Below are 17903 nucleotides of genomic sequence, written 5' to 3' on the forward strand. Positions count from 1 at the left end.
AACACTCGAACACCTATACGGATTCTCCTGCACAGTGGCAGATATGTAAATACGACGTTTACTTACAATTTCTCGCGCGTTACGTTTCGAACACTCGAACACCTATACGGATTCTCCTGCACAGTGGCAGATATGTAAATACGGTGTTTACTTACAATTTCTCGCGCGTTACGTTTTGCACACTCGAACAGCTATACGGATTCTCCTGCACAGAGGTAGAGATGTAAATACGGCGTTTACATACAATTTCTCACGCGTTACGTATCGAACACTCGAACACCTATACGGATTCTCCTGCACCGTTGCAGATATGTAAATACGACGTTTACTTACAATTTCTCGCGCGTTACGTTTCGAACACTCGAACACCTATACGGATTCCCCTGCACAGTGGCAGATATGTAAATACGGCTTTTACTTACAATTTCTCGCGCGTTATGGTTCGAACACTCGAACACCTATACGGATTCTCCTGGATAGTGGCAGATATGTAAATACGGCGTTTACTTACAATTTCTCACGCGTTACGTTTCGAACACTCGAACACCTATACGGATTATCCTGCACAGTGGCAGATATGTAAATACGGCGTTCACTTACAATTTCTCGCGCGTTACGTTTGGCACACTCGAACACCTATACGGATTCTCCTGCACAGTGGCAGATATGTAAATACGACGTTTACTTACAATTTCTCGCGCGTTACGTTTCGAACACTCGAACACCTATACGGATTCTCCTGCACAGTGGCAGATAAGTAAATACGACGTTTACTTACAATTTCTCGCGCGTTACGTTTCGAACACTCGAACACCTATACGGATTCTCCTGCACAGTGGCAGATATGTAAATACGGCGTTTACTTACAACTTCTCGCGCGTTACGTTTCGAACACTCGAACACCTATACGGATTCTCCTGCACAATGGCAGATATGTAAATACGGCGTTTACTTACAATTTCTCGCGCGTTACGGTTTGAACACTCGAACACCTATACGGATTCTCCTGCACAGTGGCAGATATGTAAATGCGGCGTTTAATTACAATTTCTCACGCCTTACGATTCGAACACTCGAACACCTATACGGATTTTCCTGCACAGTGGCAGATATGTAAATACGGCGTTTACTTACAATTTCTTGCGCGTTACGTTTCGAGCACTCGAACACCTATACGGATTCTCCGGCACAGTGGCAGATATGTAAATACGGCGTTTACTTACAATTTCTTGCGCGTTACGTTTCGCACACTCGAACACCTATACGGATTCTCCTGCACAGTGGCAGATATGTAAATACGACGTTTACTTACAATTTCTTGCGCGTTACGTTTCGAACACTCGAACACCTATACGGATTCTCCTGCACAGTGGCAGATATGTAAATACGACGTTTACTTACAATTTCTCGCGCGTTACGTTTCGCACACTCGAACAGCTATACGGATTCTCCTGCACAGTGGCAGATATGTAAATACGGCGTTTACATACAATTTCTCGCGCGTTACGTTTCGAACAGTCGAACACCTATACGGATTCTCCTGCACAGTGGCAGATATGTAAATACGGCGTTTACTTACAATTTCTTGCGCGTTACGTTTCGAACACTCGAACACCTATACGGATTCTCCTGCACAGTGACAGATATGTAAATACGACGTTTACTTACAATTTCTCGCGCGTTACATTTCGCACACTCGAACAGCTATACGGATTCTCCTGCACAGTGGCAGATATGTAAATACGGCGTTTACATACAATTTCTCACGCGTTACGTTTCGAGCACTCGAACACCTATACGGATTCTCCTGCACAGTGGCAGATATGTAAATACGACGTTTACTTACAATTTCTCGCGCGTTACGTTTCGAACACTCGAACACCAATACGGATTCTCCTGCACAGTGGCAGATATGTAAATACGGCGTTTACTTACAATTTCTCGCGCGTTACGTTTCGCACACTCGAACAGCTATACGGATTCTCCTGCACAGAGGTAGAGATGTAAATACGGCGTTTACATACAATTTCTCACGCGTTACGTATCGAACACTCGAACACCTATACGGATTCTCCTGCACAGTGGCAGATATGTAAATACGACGTTTACTTACAATTTCTCGCGCGTTACGTTTCGAACACTCGAACACCTATACGGATTCCCCTGCACAGTGGCAGATATGTAAATACGGCTTTTACTTACAATTTCTCGCGCGTTACGGTTCGAACACTCGAACACCTATACGGATTCCCCTGGATAGTGGCAGATATGTAAATACGGCGTTTACTTACAATTTATCACGCGTTACGTTTCGAACACTCGAACACCTATACGGATTATCCTGCACAGTGGCAGATATGTAAATACGGCGTTCACTTACAATTTCTCGCGCGTTACGTTTGGCACACTCGAACACCTATACGGATTCTCCTGCACAGTGGCAGATATGTAAATACGACGTTTACTTACAATTTCTCGCGCGTTACGTTTCGAACACTCGAACATCTATACGGATTCTCCTGCACAGTGGCAGATAAGTAAATACGACGTTTACTTACAATTTCTCGCGCGTTACGTTTCGAACACTCGAACACCTATACGGATTCTCCTACACAGTGGCAGATATGTAAATACGGCGTTTACTTACAACTTCTCGCGCGTTACGTTTCGAACACTCGAACACCTATACGGATTCTCCTGCACAGTGGCAGATATGTAAATACGGCGTTTACTTACAATTTCTCGCGCGTTACGGTTTGAACACTCGAACACCTATACGGATTCTCCTGCACAGTGGCAGATATGTAAATACGACGTTTAATTACAATTTCTCACGCCTTACGATTCGAACACTCGAACACCTATACGGATTTTCCTGCACAGTGGCAGATATGTAAATACGGCGTTTACTTACAATTTCTTGCGCGTTACGTTTCGAGCACTCGAACACCTATACGGATTCTCCTGCACAGTGGCAGATATGTAAATACGGCGTTTACTTACAATTTCTCGCGCGTTACGTTTCGCACACTCGAACACCTATACGGATTCTCCTGCACCGTGGCAGATATGTAAATACGACGTTTACTTACAATATCTTGCGCGTTACGTTTCGAACACTCGAACACCTATACGGATTCTCCTGCACAGTGGCAGATATGTAAATACGACGTTTACTTACAATTTCTCGCGCGTTACGGTTCGAACACTCGAACACCTATATGGATTCTCCTGGACAGTGGCAGATATGAAAATACGGCGTTTACATACAATTTCTCGCGCGTTACGTTTCGAACACTCGAACACCTATACGGATTCTCCTGCACAGTGGCAGATATGTAAATACGGCGTTTACTTACAATTTCTCGCGCGTTACGTTTCGCACACTCGAACAGCTATACGGATTCTCCGGCACAGAGGCAGAGATGTAAATACGGCGTTTACATACAATTTCTCACGCGTTACGTATCGAACACTCGAACACCTATACGGATTCTCCTGCACAGTGGCAGATATGTAAATACGACGTTTACTTACAATTTCTCGCGCGTTACGTTTCGAACACTCGAACACCTATACGGATTCCGCTGCACAGTGGCAGATATGTAAATACGGCTTTTACTTACAATTTCTCGCGCGTTACGGTTCGAACACTCGAACACCTATACGGATTCCCCTGGATAGTGGCAGATATGTAAATACGGCGTTTACTTACAATTTATCACGCGTTACGTTTCGAACACTCGAACACCTATACGGATTATCCTGCACAGTGGCAGATATGTAAATACGGCGTTCACTTACAATTTCTCGCGCGTTACGTTTGGCACACTCGAACACCTATACGGATTCTCCTGCACAGTGGCAGATATGTAAATACGACGTTTACTTACAATTTCTCGCGCGTTACGTTTCGAACACTCGAACACCTATACGGATTCTCCTGCACAGTGGCAGATAAGTAAATACGACGTTTACTTACAATTTCTCGCGCGTTACGTTTCGAACACTCGAACACCTATACGGATTCTCTTGCACAGTGGCAGATATGTAAATACGGCGTTTACTTACAACTTCTCGCGCGTTACGTTTCGAACACTCGAACACCTATACGGATTCTCCTGCACAGTGGCAGATATGTAAATACGGCGTTTACTTACAATTTCTCGCGCGTTACGGTTTGAACACTCGAACACCTATACGGATTCTCCTGCACAGTGGCAGATATGTAAATACGGCGTTTAATTACAATTTCTCACGCCTTACGATTCGAACACTCGAACACCTATACGGATTTTCCTGCACAGTGGCAGATATGTAAATACGGCGTTTACTTACAATTTCTTGCCCGTTACGTTTCGAGCACTCGAACACCTATACGGATTCTCCTGCACAGTGGCAGATATGTAAATACGGCGTTTACTTACAATTTCTCGCGCGTTACGTTTCGCACACTCGAACACCTATACGGATTCTCCTGCACAGTGGCAGATATGTAAATACGACGTTTACTTACAATTTCTTGCGCGTTACGTTTCGAACACTCGAACACCTATACGGATTCTCCTGCACAGTGGCAGATATGTAAATACGACGTTTACTTACAATTTCTCGCGCGTTACGGTTCGAACACTCGAACACCTATACGGATTCTCCTGGACAGTGGCAGATATGAAAATACGGCGTTTACATACAATTTCTCGCGCGTTACGTTTCGAACACTCGAACACCTATACGGATTCTCCTGCACAGTGGCAGATATGTAAATACGACGTTTACTTACAATTTCTCGCGCGTTACGTTTCGAACACTCGAACACCTATACGGATTCTCCTACATAGTGGCAGAAATGTAAATACGGTGTTTACTTACAATTTCTCGCGCGTTACGGTTCGAACACTCGAACACCTATACGGATTCTCCTGCACAGTGGCAGATATGTAAATACGACGTTTACTTACAATTTCTCGCGCGTTACGTTTCGAACACTCGAACACCTATACGGATTCTCCTGCACAGTGGCAGATATGTAAATACGGCGTTTACTTACAATTTCTCGCGCGTTACGTTTCGCACACTCGAACAGCTATACGGATTCTCCTCCACAGTGGCAGAGATGTAAATACGGCGTTTACATACAATTTCTCACGCGTTACGTATCGAACACTCGAAAACCTATACGGATTCTCCTGCACAGTGGCAGATATGTAAATACGACGTTTACTTACAATTTCTCGCGCGTTACGTTTCGAACACTCGAACACCTATACGGATTCTCCTGCACAGTGGCAGATATGTAAATACGGCGTTTACTTACAATTTCTCGCGCGTTACGGTTTGAACACTCGAACACCTATACAGATTCTCCAGCACAGTGGCAGATATGTAAATACGGCGTTTAATTACAATTTCTCACGCCTTACGATTCGAACACTCGAACACCTATATGGATTTTCCTGCACAGTGGCAGATATGTAAATACGGCGTTTACTTACAATTTCTTGCGCGTTACGTTTCGAGCACTCGAACACCTATACGGATTCTCCTGCACAATGGCAGATATGTAAATACGGCGTTTACTTACAATTTCTCGCGCGTTACGTTTCGCACACTCGAACACCTATATGGATTCTCCTGCACAGTGGCAGATATGTAAATACGGCGTTTACTTACAATTTCTTGCGCGTTACGTTTCGAACACTCGAACACCTATACGGATTCTCCTGCACAGTGGCAGATATGTAAATACGACGTTTACTTACAATTTCTAGCGCGTTACGTTTCGCACACTCGAACAGCTATACGGATTCTCCTGCACAGTGGCAGATATGTAAATACGGCGTTTACATACAATTTCTCGCGCGTTACGTTTCGAACACTCGAACACCTATACGGATTCTCCTGCACAGTGGCAGATATGTAAATACGGCGTTTACTTACAATTTCTCGCGCGTTACGTTTCGCACACTCGAACAGCTATACGGATTCCCCGGCACAGAGGCAGAGATGTAAATACGGCGTTTACATACAATTTCTCACGCGTTACGTATCGAACACTCGAACACCTATACGGATTCTCCTGCACAGTGGCAGATATGTAAATACGACGTTTACTTACAATTTCTAGCGCGTTACGTTTCGCACACTCGAACAGCTATACGGATTCTCCTGCATAGTGGCAGATATTTAAATACGGCGTTTACTTACAATTTCTCGCGCATTACGGTTTGAACACTCGAACACCTATACGGATTCTCCTGCACAGTGGCAGATATGTAAATACGACGTTTACTTACAATTTCTCGCGCGTTACGTTTCGAACACTCGAACACCTATACGGATTCTCCTGCACAGTGGCAGATATGTAAATACGGTGTTTACTTACAATTTCTCGCGCGTTACGTTTTGCACACTCGAACAGCTATACGGATTCTCCTGCACAGAGGTAGAGATGTAAATACGGCGTTTACATACAATTTCTCACGCGTTACGTATCGAACACTCGAACACCTATACGGATTCTCCTGCACCGTTGCAGATATGTAAATACGACGTTTACTTACAATTTCTCGCGCGTTACGTTTCGAACACTCGAACACCTATACGGATTCCCCTGCACAGTGGCAGATATGTAAATACGGCTTTTACTTACAATTTCTCGCGCGTTATGGTTCGAACACTCGAACACCTATACGGATTCTCCTGGATAGTGGCAGATATGTAAATACGGCGTTTACTTACAATTTCTCACGCGTTACGTTTCGAACACTCGAACACCTATACGGATTATCCTGCACAGTGGCAGATATGTAAATACGGCGTTCACTTACAATTTCTCGCGCGTTACGTTTGGCACACTCGAACACCTATTCGGATTCTCCTGCACAGTGGCAGATATGTAAATACGACGTTTACTTACAATTTCTCGCGCGTTACGTTTCGAACACTCGAACACCTATACGGATTCTCCAGCACAGTGGCAGATAAGTAAATACGACGTTTACTTACAATTTCTCGCGCGTTACGTTTCGAACACTCGAACACCTATACGGATTCTCCTGCACAGTGGCAGATATGTAAATACGGCGTTTACTTACAACTTCTCGCGCGTTACGTTTCGAACACTCGAACACCTATACGGATTCTCCTGCACAATGGCAGATATGTAAATACGGCGTTTACTTACAATTTCTCGCGCGTTACGGTTTGAACACTCGAACACCTATACGGATTCTCCTGCACAGTGGCAGATATGTAAATGCGGCGTTTAATTACAATTTCTCACGCCTTACGATTCGAACACTCGAACACCTATACGGATTTTCCTGCACAGTGGCAGATATGTAAATACGGCGTTTACTTACAATTTCTTGCGCGTTACGTTTCGAGCACTCGAACACCTATACGGATTCTCCGGCATAGTGGCAGATATGTAAATACGGCGTTTACTTACAATTTCTTGCGCGTTACGTTTCGCACACTCGAACACCTATACGGATTCTCCTGCACAGTGGCAGATATGTAAATACGACGTTTACTTACAATTTCTTGCGCGTTACGTATCGAACACTCGAAAACCTATACGGATTCTCCTGCACAGTGGCAGATATGTAAATACGACGTTTATTTACAATTTCTCGCGCGTTACGTTTCGCACACTCGAACAGCTATACGGATTCTCCTGCACAGAGGCAGATATGTAAATACGGCGTTTACATACAATTTCTTACGCGTTACGTTTCGAGCACTCGAACACCTATACGGATTCTCCTGCACAGTGGCAGATATGTAAATACGACGTTTACTTACAATTTCTCGCGCGTTATGTTTCGAACACTCGAACACCTATACGGATTCCCCTGCACAGTGGCAGATATGTAAATACGGCTTTTACTTACAATTTATCGCGCGTTACGGTTCGAACACTCGAACACCTATATGGATTCTCCTGGACAGTGGCAGATATGTAAATACGGCGTTTACATACAATTTCTCACGCGTTACGTTTCGAGCACTCGAACACCTATACGGATTCTCCTGCACAGTGGCAGATATGTAAATACGACGTTTACTTACAATTTCTCGCGCGTTACGTTTCGAACACTCGAACACCAATACGGATTCTCCTGCACAGTGGCAGATATGTAAATACGGCGTTTACTTACAATTTCTCGCGCGTTACGTTTCGCACACTCGAACAGCTATACGGATTCTCCTGCACAGAGGTAGAGATGTAAATACGGCGTTTACATACAATTTCTCACGCGTTACGTATCGAACACTCGAACACCTATACGGATTCTCCTGCACAGTGGCAGATATGTAAATACGACGTTTACTTACAATTTCTCGCGCGTTACGTTTCGAACACTCGAACACCTATACGGATTCCCCTGCACAGTGGCAGATATGTAAATACGGCTTTTACTTACAATTTCTCGCGCGTTACGGTTCGAACACTCGAACACCTATACGGATTCTCCTGGATAGTGGCAGATATGTAAATACGGCGTTTACTTACAATTTCTCACGCGTTACGTTTCGAACACTCGAACACCTATACGGATTATCCTGCACAGTGGCAGATATGTAAATACGGCGTTCACTTACAATTTCTCGCGCGTTACGTTTGGCACACTCGAACACCTATACGGATTCTCCTGCACAGTGGCAGATATGTAAATACGACGTTTACTTACAATTTCTCGCGCGTTACGTTTCGAACACTCGAACACCTATACGGATTCTTCTACACAGTGGCAGATAAGTAAATACGACGTTTACTTACAATTTCTCGCGCGTTACGTTTCGAACACTCGAACACCTATACGGATTCTCCTGCACAGTGGCAGATATGTAAATACGGCGTTTACTTACAACTTCTCGCGCGTTACGTTTCGAACACTCGAACACCTATACGGATTCTCCTGCACAATGGCAGATATGTAAATACGGCGTTTACTTACAATTTCTCGCGCGTTACGGTTTGAACACTCGAACACCTATACGGATTCTCCTGCACAGTGGCAGATATGTAAATGCGGCGTTTAATTACAATTTCTCACGCCTTACGATTCGAACACTCGAACACCTATACGGATTTTCCTGCACAGTGGCAGATATGTAAATACGGCGTTTACTTACAATTTCTTGCGCGTTACGTTTCGAGCACTCGAACACCTATACGGATTCTCCTGCACAGTGGCAGATATGTAAATACGACGTTTACTTACAATTTCTCGCGCGTTACGTTTCGAACACTCGAACACCTATACGGATTCTCCTGCACAGTGGCAGATAAGTAAATACGACGTTTACTTACAATTTCTCGCGCGTTACGTTTCGAACACTCGAACACCTATACGGATTCTCCTGCACAGTGGCAGATATGTAAATACGGCGTTTACTTACAATTTCTCGGGCGTTACGGTTTGAACACTCGAACACCTATACAGATTGGCCAGCACAGTGGCAGATATGTAAATACGGCGTTTAATTACAATTTCTCACGCCTTACGATTCGAACACTCGAACACCTATACGGATTTTCCTGCACAGTGGCAGATATGTAAATACGGCGTTTACTGACAATTTCTTGCGCGTTACGTTTCGAGCACTCGAACACCTATACGGATTCTCCTGCACAATGGCAGATATGTAAATACGGCGTTTACTTACAATTTCTCGCGCGTTACGTTTCGCACACTCGAACACCTATACGGATTCTCCTGCACAGTGGCAAATATGTAAATACGGCGTTTACTTACAATTTCTTGCGCGTTACGTTTCGAACACTCGAACACCTATACGGATTCTCCTGCACAGTGGCAGATATGTAAATACGACGTTTAGTTACAATTTCTAGCGCGTTACGTTTCGCAAACTCGAACAGCTATACGGATTCTCCTGCACAGTGGCAGATATGTAAATACGGCGTTTACATACAATTTCTCGCGCGTTACGTTTCGAACACTCGAACACCTATACGAATTCTCCTGCACAGTGGCAGATATGTAAATACGACATTTACTTACAATTTCTCGCGCGTTACGTTTCGAACACTCGAACACCTATACGGATTCTCCTGCACAGTGGCAGATATGTAAATACGGCGTTTACTTACAATTTCTCGCGCGTTACGTTTCGCACACTCGAACAGCTATACGGATTCTCCTGCACAGAGGCAGAGATGTAAATACGGCGTTTACATACAATTTCTCACGCGTTACGTATCGAACACTCGAACACCTATACGGATTCTCCTGCACAGTGGCAGATATGTAAATACGACGTTTACTTACAATTTCTCGCGCGTTACGTTTCGAACACTCGAACACCTATACGGATTCCCCTGCACAGTGGCCGATATGTAAATACGGCTTTTACTTACAATTTCTCGCGCGTTACGGTTCGAACACTCGAACACCTATACGGATTCTCCTGGATAATGGCAGATATGTAAATACGGCGTTTACTTACAATTTATCACGCGTTACGTTTCGAACACTCGAACACCTATACGGATTATCCTGCACAGTGGCAGATATGTAAATACGGCGTTCACTTACAATTTCTCGCGCGTTACGTTTGGCACACTCGAACACCTATACGAATTCTCCTGCACAGTGGCAGATATGTAAATACGACGTTTTCTTACAATTTCTCGCGCGTTACGTTTCGAACACTCGAACACCTATACGGATTCTCCTGCACAGTGCCAGATAAGTAAATACGACGTTTACTTACAATTTCTCGCGCGTTACGTTTCGAACACTCGAACACCTATACGGATTCTCCTGCACAGTGGCAGATATGTAAATACGGCGTTTACTTACAACTTCTCGCGCGTTACGTTTCGAACACTCGAACACCTATACGGATTCTCCTGCACAGTGGCAGATATGTAAATACGGCGTTTACTTACAAGTTCTCGCGCGTTACGGTTTGAACACTCGAACACCTATACGGATTCTCCTGCACAGTGGCAGATATGTAAATACGGCGTTTAATTACAATTTCTCACGCCTTACGATTCGAACACTCGAACACCTATACGGATTTTCCTGCACAGTGGCAGATATGTAAATACGGCGTTTACTTACAATTTCTTGCGCGTTACGTTTCGAGCACTCGAACACCTATACGGATTCTCCTTCACAGTGGCAGATATGTAAATACGGCGTTTACTTACAATTTCTCGCGCGTTACGTTTCGGACACTCAAACACCTATACGGATTCTCCTGCACAGTGGCAGATATGTAAATACGACGTTTACTTACAATTTCTTGCGCGTTACGTTTCGAACACTCGAACACCTATACGGATTCTCCTGCACAGTGGCAGATATGTAAATACGACGTTTACTTACAATTTCTCGCGCGTTACGGTTCGAACACTCGAACACCTATACGGATTCTCCTGGACAGTGGCAGATATGAAAATACGACGTTTACATACAATTTCTCGCGCGTTACGTTTCGAACACTCGAACACCTATACGGATTCTCCTGCGCAGTGGCAGATATGTAAATACGACGTTTACTTACAATTTCTCGCGCGTTACGTTTCGAACACTCGAACACCTATACGGATTCTCCTACATAGTGGCAGAAATGTAAATACGGCGTTTACTTACAATTTCTCGCGCGTTACGGTTCGAACACTCGAACACCTATACGGATTCTCCTGCACAGTGGCAGATATGTAAATACGACGTTTACTTACAATTTCTCGCGCGTTACGTTTCGAACACTCGAACACCTATACGGATTCTCCTGCACAGTGGCAGATATGTAAATACGGCGTTTACTTACAATTTCTCGCGCGTTACGTTTCGCACACTCGAACAGCTATACGGATTCTCCTCCACAGAGGCAGAGATGTAAATACGGCGTTTACATACAATTTCTCACGCGTTACGTATCGAACACTCGAAAACCTATACGGATTCTCCTGCACAGTGGCAGATATGTAAATACGACGTTTACTTACAATTTCTCGCGCGTTACGTTTCGAACACTCGAACACCTATACGGATTCTCCTGCACAGTGGCAGATATGTAAATACGGCGTTTACTTACAATTTCTCGGGCGTTACGGTTTGAACACTCGAACACCTATACAGATTGTCCAGCACAGTGGCAGATATGTAAATACGGCGTTTAATTACAATTTCTCACGCCTTACGATTCGAACACTCGAACACCTATACGGATTTTCCTGCACAGTGGCAGATATGTAAATACGGCGTTTACTGACAATTTCTTGCGCGTTACGTTTCGAGCACTCGAACACCTATACGGATTCTCCTGCACAATGGCAGATATGTAAATACGGCGTTTACTTACAATTTCTCGCGCGCTACGTTTCGCACACTCGAACACCTATACGGATTCTCCTGCACAGTGGCAGATATGTAAATACGGCGTTTACTTACAATTTCTTGCGCGTTACGTTTCGAACACTCGAACACCTATACGGATTCTCCTGCACAGTGGCAGATATGTAAATACGACGTTTACTTACAATTTCTAGCGCGTTACGTTTCGCACACTCGAACAGCTATACGGATTCTCCTGCACAGTGGCAGATATGTAAATACGGCGTTTACATACAATTTCTCGCGCGTTACGTTTCGAACACTCGAACACCTATACGAATTCTCCTGCACAGTGGCAGATATGTAAATACGACGTTTACTTACAATTTCTCGCGCGTTACGTTTCGAACACTCGAACACCTATACGGATTCTCCTGCATAGTGGCAGATATTTAAATACGGCGTTTACTTACAATTTCTCGCGCGTTACGGTTCGAACACTCGAACACCTATACGGATTCTCCTGCACAGTGGCAGATATGTAAATACGACATTTACTTACAATTTCTCGCGCGTTACGTTTCGAACACTCGAACACCTATACGGATTCTCCTGCACACTGGCAGATATGTAAATACGGCGTTTACTTACAATTTCTCGCGCGTTACGTTTCGCACACTCGAACAGCTATACGGATTCTCCTGCACAGAGGCAGAGATGTAAATACGGCGTTTACATACAATTTCTCACGCGTTACGTATCAAACACTCGAACACCTATACGAATTCTCCTGCACAGTGGCAGATATGTAAATACGACGTTTACTTACAATTTCTCGCGCGTTACGTTTCGAACACTCGAACACCTATACGGATTCTCCTGCACAGTGGCAGATATTTAAATACGGCGTTTACTTACAATTTCTCGCGCGTTACGGTTCGAACACTCGAACACCTATACGGATTCTCCTGCACAGTGGCAGATATGTAAATACGACATTTACTTACAATTTCTCGCGCGTTACGTTTCGAACACTCGAACACCTATACGGATTCTCCTGCACACTGGCAGATATGTAAATACGGCGTTTACTTACAATTTCTCGCGCGTTACGTTTCGCACACTCGAACAGCTATACGGATTCTCCTGCACAGAGGCAGAGATGTAAATACGGCGTTTACATACAATTTCTCACGCGTTACGTATCAAACACTCGAACACCTATACGGATTCTCCTGCACAGTGGCAGATATGTAAATACGACGTTTACTTACAATTTCTCGCGCGTTACGTTTCGAACACTCGAACACCTATACGGATTCCCCTGCACAGTGGCAGATATGTAAATACGGCTTTTACTTACAATTTCTCGCGCGTTACGGTTCGAACACTCGAACACCTATACGGATTCTCCTGGATAGTGGCAGATATGTAAATACGGCGTTTACTTACAATTTATCACGCGTTACGTTTCGAACACTCGAACACCTATACGGATTATCCTGCACAGTGGCAGATATGTAAATACGGCGTTCACTTACAATTTCTCGCGCGTTACGTTTGGCACACTCGAACACCTATACGAATTCTCCTGCACAGTGGCAGATATGTAAATACGACGTTTACATACAATTTCTCGCGCGTTACGTTTCGAACACTCGAACACCTATACGGATTCTCCTGCACAGTGGCAGATAAGTAAATACGACGTTTACTTACAATTTCTCGCGCGTTACGTTTCGAACACTCGAACACCAATACGGATTCTCCTGCACAGTGGCAGATATGTAAATACGGCGTTTACTTACAACTTCTCGCGCGTTACGTTTCGAACACTCGAACACCTATACGGATTCTCCTGCACAGTGGCAGATATGTAAATACGGCGTTTACTTACAATTTCTCGCGCGTTACGGTTTGAACACTCGAACACCTATACGGATTCTCCTGCACAGTGGCAGATATGTAAATACGGCGTTTAATTACAATTTCTCACGCCTTACGATTCGAACACTCGAACACCTATACGGATTTTCCTGCACAGTGGCAGATATGTAAATACGGCGTTTACTTACAATTTCTTGCGCGTTACGTTTCGAGCACTCGAACACCTATACGGATTCTCCTGCACAGTGGCAGATATGTAAATACGGCGTTTACTTACAATTTCTCGCGCGTTACGTTTCGCACACTCAAACACCTATACGGATTCTCCTGCACAGTGGCAGATATGTAAATACGACGTTTACTTACAATTTCTTGCGCGTTACGTTTCGAACACTCGAACACCTATACGGATTCTCCTGCACAGTGGCAGATATGTAAATACGACGTTTACTTACAATTTCTCGCGCGTTACGGTTCGAACACTCGAACACCTATACGGATTCTCCTGGACAGTGGCAGATATGAAAATACGGCGTTTACATACAATTTCTCGCGCGTTACGTTTCGAACACTCGAACACCTATACGGATTCTCCTGCGCAGTGGCAGATATGTAAATACGACCTTTACTTACAATTTCTCGCGCGTTACGTTTCGAACACTCGAACACCTATACGGATTCTCCTACATAGTGGCAGAAATGTAAATACGGCGTTTACTTACAATTTCTCGCGCGTTACGGTTCGAACACTCGAACACCTATACGGATTCTCCTGCACAGTGGCAGATATGTAAATACGACGTTTACTTACAATTTCTCGCGCGTTACGTTTCGAACACTAGAACACCTATACGGATTCTCCTGCACAGTGGCAGATATGTAAATACGGCGTTTACTTACAATTTCTCGCGCGTTACGTTTCGCACACTCGAACAGCTATACGGATTCTCCTCCACAGAGGCAGAGATGTAAATACGGCGTTTACATACAATTTCTCACGCGTTACGTATCGAACACTCGAAAACCTATACGGATTCTCCTGCACAGTGGCAGATATGTAAATACGACGTTTACTTACAATTTCTCGCGCGTTACGTTTCGAACACTCGAACACCTATACGGATTCTCCTGCACAGTGGCAGATATGTAAATACGGCGTTTACTTACAATTTCTCGGGCGTTACGGTTTGAACACTCGAACACCTATACAGATTCTCCAGCACAGTGGCAGATATGTAAATACGGCGTTTAATTACAATTTCTCACGCCTTACGATTCGAACACTCGAACACCTATACGGATTTTCCTGCACAGTGGCAGATATGTAAATACGGCGTTTACTTACAATTTCTTGCGCGTTACGTTTCGAGCACTCGAACACCTATACAGATTCTCCTGCACAATGGCAGATATGTAAATACGGCGTTTACTTACAATTTCTCGCGCGTTACGTTTCGCACACTCGAACACCTATACGGATTCTCCTGCACAGTGGCAGATATGTAAATACGGCGTTTACTTACAATTTCTTGCGCGTTACGTTTCGAACACTCGAACACCTATACGGATTCTCCTGCACAGTGGCAGATATGTAAATACGACGTTTACTTACAATTTCTAGCGCGTTACGTTTCGCACACTCGAACAGCTATACGGATTCTCCTGCAGAGTGGCAGATATGTAAATACGGCGTTTACATACAATTTCTCGCGCGTTACGTTTCGAACACTCGAACACCTATACGGATTCTCCTGCACAGTGGCAGATATGTAAATACGACGTTTACTTACAATTTCTCGCGCGTTACGTTTCGAACACTCGAACACCTATACGGATTCTCCTGCATAGTGGCAGATATTTAAATACGGCGTTTACTTACAAATTCTCGCGCGTTACGGTTCGAACACTCAAACACCTATACGGATTCTCCTGCACAGTGGCAGATATGTAAATACGACGTTTACTTACAATTTCTCGCGCGTTACGTTTCGAACACTCGAACACCTATACGGATTCTCCTGCACAGTGGCAGATATGTAAATACGGCGTTTACTTACAATTTCTCGCGCGTTACGTTTCGCACACTCGAACAGCTATACGGATTCTGCGGCACAGAGGCAGAGATGTAAATACGGCGTTTACATACGATTTCTCACGCGTTACGTATCGAACACTCGAACACCTATACGGATTCTCCTGCACAGTGGCAGATATGTAAATACGACGTTTACTTACAATTTCTCGCGCGTTACGTTTCGAACACTCGAACACCTATACGGATTCCCCTGCACAGTGGCAGATATGTAAATACGGATTTTACTTACAATTTCTCGCGCGTTACGGTTCGAACACTCGAACACCTATACGGATTCCCCTGGATAGTGGCAGATATGTAAATACGGCGTTTACTTACAATTTATCACGCGTTACGTTTCGAACACTCGAACACCTATACGGATTATCCTGCACAGTGGCAGATATTTAAATACGGCGTTCACTTACAATTTCTCGCGCGTTACGTTTGGCACACTCGAACACCTATACGGATTCTCCTGCACAGTGGCAGATATGTAAATACGACGTTTACTTACAATTTCTCGCGCGTTACGTTTCGAACACTCGAACACCTATACGGATTCTCCTGCACAGTGGCAGATAAGTAAATACGACGTTTACTTACAATTTCTCGCGCGTTACGTTTCGAACACTCGAACACCTATACGGATTCTCCTGCACAGTGGCAGATATGTAAATACGGCGTTTACTTACAACTTCTCGCGCGTTACATTTCGAACACTCGAACACCTATACGGATTTTCCTGCACAGTGGCAGATATGTAAATACGGCGTTTACTTACATTTTCTCGCGCGTTACGGTTTGAACACTCGAACACCTATACGGATTCTCCTGCACAGTGGCAGATATGTAAATACGGCGTTTAATTACAATTTCTCACGCCTTACGATTCGAACACTCGAACACCTATACGGATTTTCCTGCACAGTGGCAGATATGTAAATACGGCGTTTACTTACAATTTCTTGCGCGTAACGTTTCGAGCACTCGAACACCTATACGGATTCTCCTGCACAGTGGCAGATATGTAAATACGGCGTTTACTTACAATTTCTCGCGCGTTACGTTTCGCACACTCGAACACCTATACGGATTCTCCTGCACAGTGGCAGATATGTAAATACGACGTTTACTTACAATTTCTTGCGCGTTACGTTTCGAACACTCGAACACCTATACGGATTCTCCTGCACAGTGGCAGATATGTAAATACGACGTTTACTTACAATTTCTCGCGCGTTACGGTTCGAACACTCAAACACCTATACGGATTCTCCTGGACAGTGGCAGATATGAAAATACGGCGTTTACATACAATTTCTTGCGCGTTACGTTTCGAACACTCGAACACCTATACGGATTCCCCTGCACAGTGGCAGATATGTAAATACGGCTTTTACTTACAATTTCTCGCGCGTTACGGTTCGAACACTCGAACACCTATACGGATTCCCCTAGATAGTGGCAGATATGTAAATACGGCGTTTACTTACAATTTATCACGCGTTACGTTTCGAACACTCGAACACCTATACGGATTATCCTGCACAGTGGCAGATATGTAAATACGGCGTTCACTTACAGTTTCTCGCGCGTTACGTTTGGCACACTCGAACACC

The sequence above is a fragment of the Camellia sinensis genome, unplaced genomic scaffold (genome assembly GCF_055761805.1).
Source record: "Camellia sinensis isolate YWXY unplaced genomic scaffold, ASM5576180v1 Unanchor11, whole genome shotgun sequence".
NCBI lineage: Eukaryota > Viridiplantae > Streptophyta > Magnoliopsida > Ericales > Theaceae > Camellia > Camellia sinensis.